Genomic DNA, 17,739 nt, shown 5'->3' on the forward strand with positions numbered 1-17,739 from the left:
TATATCGGGTACACATGATCTGAGCACCAAACAGTAGTCCTTGTTTATATCAACTCGGTATATAGTAGGTTTATTGTGGTAGGTAATAACATTGTTTACCACTGCCCAATCTGCCATCTACCAACATCATACAATAACATTCCCTACTGCTCTACACTGATAAGGACCCCCAGGGAGTCAAAGTAGTAGCCTTTATACAGACATATTAGTTAAGCAATTAACACGCTATGCCAAGCAAACAACTACTAAACGGAAACAACAGGGTCGTCCAGACGGTTCTGTTTTAAGGCACATCATTAGGATCGCTACTTTTCTGGAAGGTGCAATTCCATAATTCACGAATGTATGCACTTTAAGGAGCATGGGGGGATTAGGGGCTCTATATTTAGCTATATTCTCCCACAAGTTACACCTCGTTGGTGTGTCTCAGGGGGATCATACCACCGGCTCATCTCGTTGTGTCCCATTAGTGCTTTCACAAGTGTTTCCATCCCCCCATGCTATCCCAGGCTCAGCGCTCCGTCCATCATCTCCTTGTCTTTGCTTTGTTTGCCCTAAGTCAGACGTGGGTGCCTTGCTCACTTTGCCACTGGATTCAAGATAGCCTCTCTGATATGGGCTGTTAGCCTGAAACTGCTCCCATGATGCTTGTTTCCGGTCCAGGGAAGACATGGCTTGGCAGTTCGGGCTGGACCGTTCCCATTAGGTGCAGGGTCAAGACTGATCTGCATATAGCTGTGTCTGAACTGGGGTGGCGAAGTGAGCTAAAGAACGATGATGCATTCAACCCAGATCTGTGACTGGGGGTGAGTGTATGAAAAGTTTCAGGGCTCCGTCCATCATCTCCTTGTGTTTGATTTGTTTGCCCTAAGTTGGCAGGATATGTCCAGACGTGGGTCCCATGCTCACTTTGTCACTGGTTTCAAGCTAGCCTGGATGATGAGGGCTGTTAGCCCGAAACCGGTCCCAGGATGCTTGTTTCTGGTCTAAGGAAGACCTGGCTTGACAGTTTGGGTTGGACTGTTCCCATGAGGCACAGGGTCAAGACTGATCTGCATATAGCTGTCTGAACTGGGGTGGCGAAGTGAGCTAAAAAACGATGATGGATTCAACCCAGATCTGTGACTGGGGGTGAGTGTCTGAAAAGTTTCAGCGCTCATTCCATCATCTCCTTGTGTTTGCTTCATAACACCTCCGCCCACAGCCCAGCCAATGGGTGACAACGTACCCCCGGGCGTCATCTCTCATCAGTACCCTTTCTACTGCTCTAGCCTATACTTCAACATCTCGTTCCAAGACGCCACTTCGGGCCCGTCTCAGCCATCCACTTCAACCCTACACGTCGCCGTGCCTACTCCAACGCAAGGTCCACAAATCTGGAACCTAATTTATTAGCCTTGGATCTAGGAAACAGACCCAAGAAGCAAACCTCTGCTATACAGGGGAACGAGTGAGCCAATACTCCGTTCATCATGGTTACTACCGGAGCCTAAAAGCCCTGCAGCCTCGGACATCCCCATACCATATGTGCAAACCCTGCGTCCGGTTCTCCGCATCCAGGACAATACTGTTCATCGCCCCCGTACAGATCTCGCAGTCTGCGTGGTGCCAGATTGGTCATGTGTAAGTAATTTAATTGGATTAGTTTGAATTACAGAATAATGTTTATAATAATATTACTACTAATATTATTAATAATTGTGATGATATTAATATCACCAAAGCAACGGTAATAATATAATCCGTGAGGTATGAGGCATAAATAGACCAAAACTACCCTGGAGTTGCTTGTGTTCTCGCCTAAAGGTGACCTGAACTGGCAGTTTTGTTTGCACTCTACCATGGCAAAATGACACAATTGCATATGGCTGGTCTTCGTCTGGAGTGGCATGGTGGGAGAAAAACAATTAACTGGAATTTGGCCTTGGTAATTACCAGTGGCTGAGATTTATTCAATGATTCCACCCATCACATAATTGTTTTCCTTCTTGTCACTAGTGATGTCATCAATAATGTCATGTAGGAGTTCTTGATCAGTACAGTGTGGACATTAACTTAACATAGATCGTAACCATATTGTACAGTTACCATCTTATAAAGTAGCTGAAGGTAAAAGAGATAGCACAGGGTTTCGAAGGTGACCGTTTTGATCATATAGTTTGCAATTATACAATTAAGTCTCAAGAATTCCAGGAAAAGCCAGTGAGACAAACCAGAGACAACATATTTGGGTGGAGAACAAGAAATGACCATAGAGTTTGCACAATCTGTCAGAATATTAAAGGATGGCGTAACAAGTGTACAACACATAACATGCCTGTGCACGAGATGGTATGGCTTGGCATGAAAAAAGCAAATTCATTGTGTACAGAAAAAATATCGAAACGGTGAAAACAAAGCGCACCCTCCCTACGAAGCCAACCCAATTATGCAGGACTACATCTTACTGATGACATTGTTCAGGGCATTGGATTGCATTCTTCCCACATTACAGTGGTTCTGCCATATTACCTATTAAATACACAGCATCGTCATCAGCACCATGAGGCACTGCATGACAGTAACAGCCAGAACATGAGAGTATGTACCACATCAGAGAACGTGAGAGCATGTACCACATTATGTTTCCCAAAACAAAGACAGTTCTCCTTCTAATCATGGAGTGACAGACAATCAGTGTTGAGATGAGACTCAGATTGATGGTAAAAACATAAAGGTACACTCTGGAGATATAATCCAGAGGTATAATTGTGTAGGTATGCTCTGGGAGGGAGTCCCCATTAGATCATGTTACACCACTTAGATCACCTACAAGGTACAACAGGAAAACAAACCCTCCAAAGTGCTGTAAACTAGTATTTGTGTGCCGCCCCATCCCTCCAGTGCTCTCTGATCCAGGCACCACTGTGCGGTCCTGGGCACTGGTTCACTTTGTATCTGGTTGAGTCTCCAACTGTTTAGAGAAGAATGATACCGGACAACGTAAATAGTTCTACTTTCCAAGTTAAAAAAGTGAGCAGAGTGACAAATATGACAACCTCATCACTTATACTTTGGTAACACATATAATAGTAATAACCATAATAATAACAACAACAATAATAATAAAATACACCATCTAATCTAAGTCAATGAGATACTAACACATGCACACATCTTCACAAAGACCATGATGCATAGCAGAAGATAATTACACTCATAATGTGCCCTCTTCTTAAACCATGCAGCGCCTTTTAATGAACATACAGATAGCAAGAGCAAGTGCCATCAACACCACCATATATTGCATTACTGCAATAGCTATAAAACGTGAGCTTCTACCACATTAGTGGGTTTGCATTAGAAACGTCCTAAAGTGTACAGCAGCAACATGTGTATTGTGTTCAAGAAACAGGTGCACCAAGAAAGTATCCGATACAAGGAACTGCACAGGTAAGCTAAAGACAAGTAGCAAGACCAGGAATGTGCTGACTGCTACCCAGAGTAAGCAGTTGACATATTCTGATAAGCCTTGCTTGTTTACCACTTTTCAGGGGGTTTGTGAGTCGCTCTTTTAAGACCCTCATTAGGAGTGGCACCTTATTTCTGATGAGGCGGGTTAACACGAGTTACAGACCCCACCATAATTTCAAGTTGGCGGGATCACGAAATCTTAAAGCTATTTCAGTTGAAATGTTCTTCTGCTCTAAGTGCCAGGAAAAATATGTTGGAAACCACATGGAAATTCATATATTGGCATGTTATTCCACAAAAAACATGGAATACCAATTAATTCCACCACCAGTGCCACGGAATTGCTGGGACTCCCAGATATAGTCATTCTGGGAGGCTGAGTAGCAGGTGAAACTCCGGGCCATTTGTGATAAAGCCCTAAGTTGTTTGGCAAAGAACACTAACATTAGATCAACTATACATAGATCCTTTTGAATATATTCAGCTGAACCCCGAGTTACTTCCATTTTCCAGTTGTTTAAGGTTTGCTATGGATACAAACTTTTAAGAAGTGTAGACAGTAGATAGGCTACAACCACCACGCTTCTGCATATTCTTAATAGGTTGGGAAAGCTTGAGAGATGACGGAAGGCAGAGTCGGTTGTTGCTTCTGAGATTTTTGGCGAGGAATAGCACTTAAGAACATTTTCATGCAACACAATTGTATTCAATCGAACATAAGAATGAGACCACTACTGAAAGAAAACACCTGATATGAACAGCAATAGGATCCATTGTCAGTATTAGTGAAAATCAAACAGAAATTTTGACTTAATTTGTTTTTGATGTAACTGGGCCAAGAAAGGCAAACTCACACTGAAGGCAGGAGGGCAGGGAGTAGGGTTGGTATGGAACCCAATTAAAGGATTATTTGGATGATCTCCTCATTTAATCACAAATATTGTTCCCAAATTGACCAGAATACTCAACTTTCTCACATCTAGAAAACACGCACATTTCCATAATGTAATCGTCAATTGCAGGAGTGGTCATTCTACAGTGGGAGTAAAGTCGAGGTAGTAAGGGATCGACTGAGTGCCAACACTAATCTGTTTAAAAAAAAAAGCATTTAACAGATCATAATTAAGTTCAAATGTACTTTCATTTACGACCATATCTGCCAAAACTAATTTTATATCATATTGAACTTCACTACTAATGCAAAACTCAGTTCATTGGATTTAGGTCCATGTTGGATCTATCTATTCTCTTAGGAGTACAGTAACTCTTCCAATTTTTAGAGTAGTAAATGGATCTGCTGCTATTGCATTTTCGAACCGCACTTGCTAATATTGGCCACATTGTGCATGCAGTTAATTTCACCATCGCTATGGGGAGCGTATGTGAGAAGAAAATGGTGGTTTTGTAAATTGTGGCATCGCCTACCACTTGATTTTTGTGGCATGCATTACACTGTCTTTGCTTGCTCATAATTTCACCATGACTCTGTTTCTTATCCAAATGTGTTTCATTGATCATATTGTAAGTATTTTACACAACTTTGGAGGAGCGTTTCAGTTTGAGAGTAAAGGTGGATGTTTGCGAGTTATTAAGCACGTGACGTAACAATGCCTCATTTTGGAATATGGACAATAAATGCTGTTGTGAGCATATTTGGATGCCACTATAGTTCACCACTGCTTTGGTAAAAAGTTACATTTTGTGGAGGAAGGAAGGTGTTTCTAATTTGTTAAACATGAGATGTAACTCAACATACTTTTGGATTTGCTCTGCAAATGGAGTCTTGATTGATATATCAAAACTTGGATTGCTATCTTCAGAAAAGGAGCTCGCCAGCTTCTGTCTTTTTAGTTGGTGAGGGAGGTAAAACCCACATTGATGAACATGGCCATGGCCTGAGCTGCCAAACATAATAGGAGTAGGAAAAGGCATGGAAACACCATGTGGTGTAGACCAGAAACGTCTCCTGGTGCATGGATTGGGGAGGCATAACTTGTGCATTGTAGGGTGTGGTCAGCAATGACATGTAAGACAATAGCCTTGAAGAGAAGCACACCAAGTTCCCACTCACTGGGTACTGGTGTAACTGGAATTTCGATGTATCCAGCTTAAAGGCAGATTGTCCTAACATAGAAGCCCAACACAAGAGAAATTAAGCAGCATCATTATTTATTGCAATGCATCACAGTGACCATTTGTGTGCAACGTGGGTCTGGTCATAATCCAAGGGGACTGCCTTGTCATTGTATGTAGTAGCAGGCTAGATGCAGTTCACAGGTGAATTGCAGGGTGATTTGTTTCTTTCTAAGGAGCACTGAGTCTCACATCCTTGCATATCCATTGCTTCTCAGACCTGCAATTTTGATGAATAGTAATGATGGTGATGAAACAGAGTGTTCCTACTCCTCATCAGAGAACACTTTCATAAAATCACTAATACTGACTACTACCCTTGGGCTCCAAGGGATGAAAGGGTGGTGGAAAAAGCACCCTCTCAAACCCCACCCACAGCAATCCCATGAGTTTAGGTGGTACATGTGCATTCTTTGAACAATCTCAAAGCACCTGTGCTTCACATGAACTTCTGGAAGAGCCTAATCTGGTCATTTCTGCACCTGTAACACCATGTGTCAATCAGATTGCCTAAGCCATATTCCCTCTTTACCTCTCCTAAAAGCAACAGGGAAGAGACCATTGTGCATGCCTACCATTTGGAATGATTTCATGTAGGTTGAACTGTAGGGTCTTTACAGCATTCCCTGAAACCGCAAGGCCATTAGAAGTAGCACTATAAAAAAGTGTAAACTGAACACATACAGCAGCCTTCTGGAAGCGAGCAAACACTCACTAGCATGTTAGCACGAGTACAAGTACATCGGAACGTGCCACCAAGCAAGGCAATTTACAAGTGCCCAGCGACACTGCCCATAGACCAAGACAGAAAATGGTTTCACCTCTTCTCCAGTCGACCCTCATTGAGTCAGTTGAGTGCAGTCAGAAATAAAAAGTGAATCATCTATGAGTGTATCTGTGTAATGCAAAAACAGTGATACTGCTAGTTGTAAACATTCTACTTCACTCCTTTACGGAAACCAAAGTTATTAGGGAACTAATGGCAAGTGTGCATCCCCAGGCAAATTCCTAGTCAACTTAATTTTTAATACAAGGTAGTACAAGCAAATACTCTTTATGGTGGGAAATGATTGGTTAGATAGGAGGGTAGAAAGAGCACTTTTACCATAGACGTGCCGACTAGTGGTCAATACATATATATTATTTTTGTAAAAAGTAACTAGGTCATCCTCCCCTCTAATGGCAGGTGATCGTGGTTAGAGCAAAGAAATGTTATTGCCAAAAAAGCACTTTCTACTTGTAAAGGTTTAATAGAAGGAGACACAGAGGAATGGAGGAACAGAAGGTGGGGGGTGGTTTGAGTGTAAATAAGTCCCTAAAATCTAGACATGTGGTTAATTGTGCCCAATGATAGTTCAAATATCACTGATGTTCTAAAGCTTGGCAACAAAATGTATGTTTCATGTCTCATACATGGTCCCCTCCATATAACAGCAATTTTTTTCAGTGAATGACAACTTTACTGTGACATGCATTTGTTGTATCTGAGATATACCCTCATTGAAGATTGCCGTGCAGCAAAAGGAATGTTTGCACAGATTGAAACTGTGCCCACAATTACAGGCTATAAATGGAAATTGTGCCAAATCAAATGACCTCAACCCTGCTCATATATGACTATCTTTGTCATCAATCCAGTGCTGTAAGTGACTTTATCTTCGGCCACAAATAAGCTTTTGGAGTCTTCTTTGCTCCCATCGTGAAACCCCATAGGACACAGTAGGAACTTAAAATCAATGTACGTGAATGGTGTGTACTTAAATGAGAGGTACTTGCCCCAAATGTGGAAAGAGCCTGGTTGGACACAAGCTGTTGGTTGATCTAATAGAAAGTCACAGAGGACTGGCTATGAAGCAAGGACAGGGACGCACTGGTGGTTTTCTTCCAAGTCAGAAGCTTCACTTTCAGACTTAGACACTATTTTGGAGGGTAAGGCTGGAAGAAATCTCCAAACAGGGTTGCAGATGGCCAGATACTACTTTGTCTTGACTACGCACTTGAACTTCACTGTTGAATTCTCAAAAGTGGGACAAACTTCACAAATGCAACCAGCGAGGTTGTGTCTTTTTTGGGAAATCTTGGCAATGTATCCTCTTCTTTCCTCAGCATTGTTTAACTCAAGCATTTACGAAATGTTCAAACCATCGTCTCAGGTGCTAGACCACAGGCTCAAATTGTAGGAAGGCTCCATTCAACATCTAGTCAGGTCTACGGCAAAATGTGCAATCGCAACTGGTTTCTATGTTTGCATTGCAGCAACACCTTCAGTCAGAATGGCCTTCTCAACACCCTGGGCACAGAGAGAAAACTTTCACATGGCTGGCTTCCCTGCTCGGCATAGCGTCTTCTGCATGCAGGATCAAATACACCTTAGAGCTTTAGGAGTGAAGTTCCAAAAGGAACCTGGCAAAGATTGTCCTTGTCATACGGCTATCTTTTATGCCAGTGGAACAGTGTTTAAATATCTGAGGTGCAAGATAATACTGGAAACAACATTTTCTCAACAGTTCTAATCCAACAGATGGACAGTTTTCCACCAGATAGTCTTCTCTTTTTATATTGTAGTCAGCTCTCTCACCAGGAGATTACTTTCAGCACCTTTAACAGGGGAACATAGTTGTTGCAACCCCTAGTCTTCTGTTCATTCGCAAACAACACTGCGGTATATTGCTCACCGCTGCTCTTCCCAAGCTCGCCAAACTCTGCCAAAGCTGACTATCTAATGCCTTCAAAGGAGAAAAAGAATCTCCCCACCCTTTCAAGACCAACCTGTTCACGTTATGCTATAAAAGCCTTCGCTATAAAAGCCTTCGCTGCGCCTGGCCAGTCACTTCTACACAAAGAGAGTAAGTGTTGTAGACCCTTGAGACAGAAAGATGTGGCTTGGTGTGTCGAAAGGTCTTGATGAATCCCATTGTAGTGCATACCATTAAAGTTGAGAATTTGGCCTTTGGTCACAACGTTTCAGGGGAAAATGAGATATGAGGTGAGGTAGTTGACTACTACTCACAGGGGGTTTCACCAAAGACAATTGATTATCCCTTTGTCTAATACTGATAAAGTGTGTGCAAGTAATATAACAACTCATACAATATAGTTAATCTTGCAGCATGAAATCTCTTCTCTATTCAGGCCATGGACAAACGTGTGTCACTCTGGGACTCATGGTGGCGAAACAAAATATTGCACAAAAGTGGGGAGCGGCCGACTCACCATTGCTAGAGACTTGGTGCAGGGATATGGACCTTGCTATGATAGCGGAAAGAACAGTCTATACTAATCGCAGAAAATATGGGAGGCTTGGAAAGGGGGGATATCAGCGACCCAATACCGGAAGAGGACTCTGACAGCTCTGATGAGGATTGAATGGGATAGGCTGGGGACTGCTTTACGTTTAACAGATGTTGAGAAGGATGTTAACTAACTCTATATAATACGGAAACTGATCTCTGAAATGAGTCACCTGATTGTATCACATGTTCATTTGCAAACGTGTCATCATTGCCTAAAATGTGTCATCAAGTGGTTGGATCCAGAGGTGGCTTTTTTTCCTCAAAACTTTGTTACTTTGTGGGCGGGAGTCAACTTAGGTGGAGCACCTATATGATGCAATTTCACAAAGTTCATTTGAGTTCCTACCATCTTAGATTCTTTTTTCCACCGCTGGGTACAATGATACATTTAAGACCTCTTGACTTTTTTCAAGGGAGATTTTTGAGAAGTCCTCGGAGACCAAAGAAAGACACTTGTGGGAACTGAGATCAGCGCTCGATCCAGCAGAGAGATTTTTCAGGGGGTTGTCAGGAGACATTGGCATTCTGAGAATGTTTCTTGGTTGAAGAGGGATCCTTGGGGTTCCTCAACACCCTTCTAGAGTAGGATCACACTTTTCAAGTTTTCCCAAACTGCCACTAAAAGTTTGCCCTCAGTGACAAATACCCATCTGTATATTCTGTCTGCTGTAAGACCATAAGTCAAAGAATTGTGTCTGTGCTCATATTTTAAACCAAAGTCTCTGATTCACACAGACAAGATTTTTCAAATACATTGGGCAAGTACAGACATGGCAGTCTTAGCGGAGGTGGAGAAATAGTAGAAACTACATTGATGGAGTAGACAGGTTTCTCTGAGGATGGCAAGGTAGAGGCACTGGAAATTCTGGAAGAAAACCAAGAAATCGAACACGAGTGCTCAATGTCACAAAGACATACCTTAGAGACTCAAAGCCCAAAGTAAAACACCTGATTTATCGGAGGACAAGGCAGTTAGACACAGGCCCAAGATGCCAAAGCATGGCTCTTTGAGCGACATTCCAGAGTCAATAAAAGCTAAGCCTTCAACCCCGAAGATACACATAGTCCAAGTAGTGCAAGAAACCGGGAAAGAAAACTCACTGTAAGGGTAAGTGAAAAAGCGTCACCTCGACTTACAAAGACCATCGAGTGCAGAGAGGGAAGAGGGGACAGGTGTCCTCAAATGAAAATCTTCATGGGGAAAATAACACGAAGAACATCGGGTGCCATCGAGAGAAAGAAGAGGTTGAGATAGAGAACTTGATGAAAAAGAAAAAGGCCTTGAAGGAAGCCATGACACTCTTAAATTAAGCAAGGTCAGTAGGGGTTTAGAAGATCTACACAGGTCATTGTTCCCACACAGCAGGACAGAACACCCAAAGAAAGACAGGAAGCAGGTGTGGGGAATAGGAGGAACATATTTTCGGTGTCGACCACGAAAACCTGGGGATAGATGAACCACATGAGGATATGCTGTCGAACAACGTAGAGGCCAACTCACCTCAGGAAGAGATAGAATTCTATACCTTGATGTGTGCTCCTCGAGGTCAAAAAAGAGGAGACATTCTTTCTCCTCAAAACACTAAGTCCAGCCTGCAAGAGAAACCAGAATCCTCTTATGCTCTCCTGCACTGTTCAACAATGCAGAGAGGGTTTCTCTGTGCCAGAGACAGCAAAGGCATTAACATCACACATAGAGAAGAAATACAGGGCCTCAGCACCTGATCTCACGTAGAGCCACATTTCATAACTGTTTCCATGGCAAGGAAGAGAGCATGTTGCCAGTATTTATGGGGCCTCCGCTGGATAAAGAATGTAAAAGGATGGAGGACATAGGAAGAAAAAGGAGATGAGTGCAGCCACAAAGTGACAAATTGCTAATTCCAATAGCTGCTAAATCAACATTCTTGCCAGTGCTGGGATGATATGGAGGTCCTCATGTCACACCTCCCAGAGGAGTATCATAACCTGACATCATTACAAAGTGTAAAACCGTCATAGCCTCACTTAGGATTCACTTTACAGCTGTTGTAGCCTTCTTGAAAGGTCTATTCGCACAAAACATTTTCCCACTTCCACTGATAAAAAGCTTCATGAAAGGATGAAAAGGGTACTTCCTCTGCGTGGAAATTTGAACCTAGTGTTGGCAGGATTGGTGAAAGCACCTTTTGAACAAACGCATAAGGCCTCAATCAGGCATCATACATTGAAAACAGTGTTCATAGTATCAATCACATCACTGAGGTGAGTCAGTAAATTACAAGAACTAATGATACAGGCACCATACATATCCATATGCAAGGATAAGAAAATAATGAGGCCACATCTTAAATTCCTACCATAGGTTATCTCACCGTTTCACACACACACTAGACTATCAGCATACAAGCTTTCTTCCAAAAACCAGCAAACAGCAGAAAAGGCCCTATCCAAACTGGATATAAGGGTGACTGTCATGTATTACATGCACGCAACACACAACATCAGAAAAAGGCAACAGTTTTTTGTGGGGCATTCAACTCAAGCTCTGGGGATGGCTGTATCTAAAAGACTATTTCTATATGGATCGTACAGCCTATCCAAGTGTGTTTCCCTATAGCAAACAAACCTTTGGTCATCAAACCAAGAGCACACTCTACTAGGAACAAAGGTGCATTATGGCCAACATCTCAACATAGCTTCACAAAACATTATTCTGTGGATTTGCACGCACGCGAAGAGGAGGAATTGGGTCATGCTGTACCGATGAAAATGTTTGCTTCCATTCCCTCTAATACCCACCACAACAAGGCAGGTAATACTGCTATATAATCTGTGCAAACATGTGACTCTATAAGAGATCTCATGTTGCAAAAGAAACCCTTTACTTTCCTATAATTATGGTTTTACAGCTTGAAACTCTTCTAGATGAACATGTGACCCTCCTGCCTCCACATTACATGAGGTTTATGAAATACGGAAAGAAATTTAAGATGGTGGGCACCCACATGGGCATTGTGGTATTACAGTCAACGTCATATAGGGGCTCCATCTATGTCGACTTCCACCCACAATTTAACAAAATTTTGAGAAAAACAAAGACACTTCTGGATTCAACCGCTAGATGTCGGGGTTTGTGCAAAGCATGAGAATATACAAGGGTTGCAAGCTGCAAAATCATAATGTAACAGGATGATGAAGGGGACTCAACTATAGAGGAGTTATGTAACATTTCTATTCAGAATATGCTTTGTAACACTCCAATAAGGTCAAACCATCACACGGTAGGACCTTTTCCTTGTTTCACCAACTGAACTCCTTGGCTACTCACCTCCATACACAGGCGTAGCATACCCTCAGGGATAAAAAGACATAGACTTTAGTAATAGTTTCCTAATAATCCTAATAGGTCCCAACATCACACCATAATCTGACTGGTTTCTAGCTTCAAGACGAGAAAAAGAAGAACCTTCTCCCACGGAAGTGAGGTCTTTAGTGCGTTTTGTCAAAACCCTCTGATGTTGTCCATCAAGTGAAAACCCAAATGAAAATAGTGCAACAGCTGGTAACACCCCGTGATCCTATGCGTACAATCACTCCTAGAGTCCAAACAGTGATTCCCATATTGCCACTCAAGATGTTGCCCTTCCTGAACTCATGCTGATCACTTTCTTGAGGTCACGGCTCTGATCCTGAGCCATGTCCAAAACCTCTCCCCAAAACCTCTCCCCAGGGAAATCGTCTCCGCCTCCTCATGAGCAACTGTAGACGTCTGCTCGTCATTCCATCTTCTCTAATTCCCTGCATCCTACAGAAGTTTTCTCCACTTCTACAAACTTCCTTCAGGGCTTCCTGCTCCCATCTCTGCAACACACCACTCTCCTTCTCCTGACAGTCCCTGCATGTCTCCTTCCTCCGGGTCTATTCCACCATTATTTTCTTCTCCACCCATTTTAACAGGATTGACCACACATCCTTAACCACTAGAACACTGACCTGATGTTCCCTGGTACCCCCAGGGTCCTGGCAGTCTCGTATGTCATTCGGGTGCACATGAGATATTTCACGCATACCTACAGGTAGGTAACTGCTTTCTTTTATTATGCTTGTATATCTAAATGCTACAAACAGTAGGCTGTTAAGCATGTCTTCATTTTCGCTGTACGTGGGGAAAACATCTTCAAGTTCAAGTGAGGCTGGAACCTTATATGGAATGCTAACCTTTTGGCATATTTAGAGATGAATTATAAAAGATTTCAGCATACAAAATACAAATGTAACCACGCAAACAAATGTAATTGCTTCTTCAACACCAACAACTCATCAACATGTCTTACACACACGTTTCTGTTGTCACATGTGCGTTCCAACAATTTAGCAGTACACCAATAAAACTGTGCATGACAACAGTTTTTAATCACAGCCCCACTTTTAACTGCAACAACAGTATTAAATGTCTAATAGGATGTATGATCTTGAATGCTTCCCTTATAATATAACTTTCATGTGTGAGTTGAGTACCTCTTTCATGGGTGAGTTGAGTACCTCTTTCATGGGTGAGTTGTTGCAAAACATTATTATCATATTGGAGCAAGAAGCATTGTGCACAATGTTCACACAGAATATTCACTACACAGCAACATATTTGATTGGGGTTTCAGGCTGGTAATTTTTCTTGGTGAATATTCCTAGCTTCTGGAGGGAGTTACTAGTGTCCCTACTCTTGACTTTTGTCCTTGGTGCCTGATACCATCACAAAGGACCTCTCATGCAATGGGAAACGGCCAATGAGTTCTAGGAGTGGTTTCAAAACCTAAGGGGAAGAGCAACAGCAGTGTTTTTCACAGTTGGAATCATGGGCCTTTTATAGGTGTTGAGATGTCTAGACACTCACAGGTAAATGGGAGCCTGACCTATGATTTGCACAAAACACCAATGTTTATCGCATGATCAGACGTACACTATGCTGACCCAAACTTCGATTAGCTGATGGGAAATTATGCCTGTTTCCTGCCTCTCACTCTCACTTCTATTGCCATCTTCATTCTTACCTTCATTACTAATCTCATTGTCTATCTCATTTCAGGATGAGAGTGGATAACTAGCCCTCGCAATTCACACAACAATAAAGGGTAACGCCTGGTCAGATGTCCTCACAGTGGGAAACTGTGATGAGCTGAAGGAAATGATGTGTTTGCTGCTTTTCACAGTCGTTCCCATGTCACTCTCATTCTCATTTTCATTCTTAGTCTCATTCTCTGTCTCATTTTCAGGCTGATTGTCATGCTCAGGTAATTGCAGGCATCCTTTGAGGACAAGAAGAAGGAGGGCATCTCACTGTGAACACTACTCAATTCATTTTGCCGCTGTGGACCACTGGAACATTCAGCTACTCCTGTCATGAAACTTTAAGTCACAAAGTTAAATGTAGTACTCCAAACAGGCACTCATTTGAAGGTATGTGTGTGAGAAGTTTGTGGGTTCCAAAACCAGTCGTGGATCATATGGGCTTTTATAAACAATGAATGAGTGGCAAAAAGCTGGACTCAGCTGGTTGGCACTGGTACTTTGTTTGTTTCAGTTGCAGCCTCTGCTTCTCGCAGCTCATCCCACTAGCATCTAGCAATAATCTTACCCCAGCAAAGATGGAAGAATATTGCAAAACATTTTTCTTGTCCTAAATCCACTTCTTATGTGACTCTTCTTGTGTTTGTTCTAACCCCTCCTCTTGGTTCAGTAACTCCAGCCCCCTGCTAAAGAAGATGAAATAAGATATATACCATTGTTGGAGTTTAAACATGGAGTTAGAAAAAAGCCTAGAACCTAAAAGGTTTGACACTGATTCAGGAAAGTGCTCACCTTGAAATTAATGGCTCGCCTTGGGTGCATGACCATTTGGATGGTGTCTGAAGGGAAAGAAACTTGTGGTAAAAAGTTAAATAGGCAAAAACACCACCCACAGTTATCCGGGAGTATTCAGAAGGTTGTTAAGAAAGCAATTACACATTAATATGTCACTGATGCTCAAGGTGTCACCAACCTTAAGATATACAATTCTGACCCGGAGACAATTCCAAATTCTGTATGTGAAGCATTGTTTACCTACTAACCTCATTACTCAATTCATATAAAGTGAACATTTAGCCTATTCATGTACATTTCCCATTAAAACAATGCTTGGAGTCGAGGCGAGCTTGAGAGAAAAGCAATTCAAAGGAAGCCACTGCTTGGTGTTACAACTATACAGGAAGGATGGGTGGGAATGGCTGCATGGGACGGAGTCAAACCATAGTTCAGTTTTGTGGAAGTGCTTTGTCTGCAGTGCAGATTATAATAATAGGACCTGCTGGGCGAGCCAGCGTGGAGCACAGACAATAATGAGAGGTAAAACGTACTCTCCAAATGAAAACCGTTCTTTAAATATACACTTTCTAAATAATAACACCAAACAAACTGCACAATGTATAACATCGTTTACAGTTTCATTGCAAACCCTTCGTTAAATATACACCTCATAAAAATAACAATTAAATTCCACAAAGTGTTCCTGGTTTTTGATTTTTTAAATGTTTGTGTTTAGTTTCTGAGTTTGTACATTGTTTTTGCCTTTTAAATTGTTGTAGTTAAATAAAGGGAAGGTGAAAAATAAAGAGTCCTCTGAAACAAAAAGAAAACAAGAAGTGACAAAGTCAGTAAGTCTTGCTTTGGCAAGCTGGTGAGATGGGTACATTTTAAAAATCTTTTTTATTGCAAGCTTAAGTAACAAGACTAAAGAGGAAAACAAAAAGACACTCTGCCACTTAAAAGCCTACATCACCTGCTTGCAATAAAAATGTAAATGAAAAACGCATTTATTAATGTGTCCATTTAACTCAAATAATGATTTCAATTGAAAAACATTTTACTTTTGCCATGCATTACATTAATATTTCTGAAGGAGACCAAATGAAATCACCACCTAACCAAGCACTACCTTCTTCCACTTGGTGGGCGGAAGACAAATGTTAATGGAAGTTTAACAGACCAATGGATGAAGCCACTGAGAAAAAGCTCCTCTATACATGCACGTTTAATGGGTCTATTCATCAAGATACACGTGTAGATTTGTTCATGTGTAAATTTACTACTGCACCTAGTAGCAATTTTACACTTTTTTGCTACTCACAAGTGTAAATTTACTACTAGGTTCTGAGTGGCATGGCCACACACCCGCCAAACTACCGTGCGAGATAAATAAAGCAAGATTTATGAGTGTAAAGCTCCCAGTAGTAACTTTTCCCATGGAGCCGGAGGTCTCTGCCACTGGGATGGAGATCTCTGTATGGTAAAGTATAGGAAAAATAAGAAAGTGTAATAATTGTTAAAAATAATAATATTCAAACGAAAAATAAGAATGTAAATTAACTTACAAAAATCATTATTAACCTAAAACTAAAGAAATAAAATGTTCCAGAATATTACCTCATCAAATAAAATGAATAATTAAAAAATAATGTATGTAACAATATTTTTATTTCAAGTAATTTGTTTTAAAAATGCCACCCTGAAAAGCATTATTTTATATAATTCTTAATTAGTACATTTGATCAAAATTGTATTTGTTACTTTAATTTTAAGTGTTCATTAAAAGTTTAACAGTTGTATTTATTATATTTAAAAAAGTTAAATATTAATCTATCTAATTACAAAACTAATTTTCAATTGAATATAACTTTTAACACTGAACAAATATATATGTAATTTAAATGTGTTTATTTTATTTAACATTATTTCCTGTGAGATATCACTTTGAGTCCCTGCCTCCTTTATTTTCTATGGGATTGTGTTGTAGGTCATCTGAGTGGCCATGTTTATTTTTTCTTTTATTTATTTAGTTGAGTTTTATATAGCGCTGGCTAGACCCGGAGGTATCAGAGTGCTTTACATGAGGAGAGTTAAATAGGTTACAAGTCACACATTGTTTCAGAAGGTACATCAATTACAAGTTACATCCGGCGTGTTGAAGGGTAAGGGGGTAATGTAAAAGGGTGACGGGAGCGAGATTAAGCGGAGCATAGGGACAAGGATAAACAAAGCAGGCAGGGAGAGAGAGATTCATGGGAGAGAGGAAAGGAATAGGGTAGTCAAGCAAAGAATGAAGGATGGAAAAGGTGGGGGAGGGGGTAGGAGATACAGCAAGGAGACGAGGAAGTAACTGTGTCTGATGCATACACTTTGCTTAGTGTTTTTGAAGAGTATCCTTCGAGGAACAGTTTAGCCAGTTGGTGGCTAGTTTCAGACCTGTTCTAATATGGGCCATTTGTTTTTGATCAGATCAAAGGAAGCACGTTGTCAATAATTTTGGAAAAAAACACTTTTCAAAGCAAGCCTTCTTTCTCATTTCGTTTTTTCACTGACTGGACCGAAGGGGGTTTGGTCTTCACTTCCTGTGGACTGACCAGCTCCATGGCTTTAATACTGGTGCAGAAGAATACAGCTGTGAACAAGAAGCCTTCTTTCCATCTCATGCCTTGGTCTTGCTCTGATCTAACAATGTCTGTTGCTTGGACTTCAGACTCCTTGGCAATTCCTCCAGCTAGACTTTAAAAGAAGCTTTTTCCATCAGGCCGCAGAACAAATGCAGGACCTCTGACCTTTATCATAAACCAGTCCGTATTGACTGGATGCTTTCCTAAGCCATGGAAAGAGGGAGCAGTTGGTCCTCTCTTAAAAAAAAAAAAAGATTTGAATCATAAGGACATAAAAAACTACTATATCCCTGAAAAATATCTAGAGAAACATTTGAATGTGCAGCTGTTGACATTTATGGAGGATCATGAGTTACTGGACCCTTCACAATTTGGGTTTCGTAGTGACCATAGTACAGAAACCACCTTGGTCT

At 41.2% G+C, this 17,739-nt stretch overlaps 1 protein-coding gene across 5 annotated transcripts in view; it reads left to right on the forward strand.

Annotated features, from left to right (window-relative positions):
* Nucleotides 1–17,739, forward strand: part of BDKRB2 (bradykinin receptor B2) — a 425,511-nt gene that overhangs the window by 296,989 nt on the left and 110,783 nt on the right. The window contains exon 1 of one of the 5 annotated variants that reach the window (XM_086937742.1): nt 14,177–14,315. The exons of the other annotated variants lie outside the window; for them this stretch is intronic. The gene's annotated coding sequence lies outside the window, so the exon portion shown is untranslated. Of the gene's footprint in view, nt 1–14,176; nt 14,316–17,739 lie in introns of those variants that run through there. 5 annotated transcript variants of the gene reach the window in all.

The sequence above is a fragment of the Lissotriton vulgaris genome, chromosome 9 (assembly GCF_964263255.1).
Source record: "Lissotriton vulgaris chromosome 9, aLisVul1.2, whole genome shotgun sequence".
NCBI classification, from domain to species: Eukaryota; Metazoa; Chordata; class Amphibia; order Caudata; family Salamandridae; genus Lissotriton; species Lissotriton vulgaris.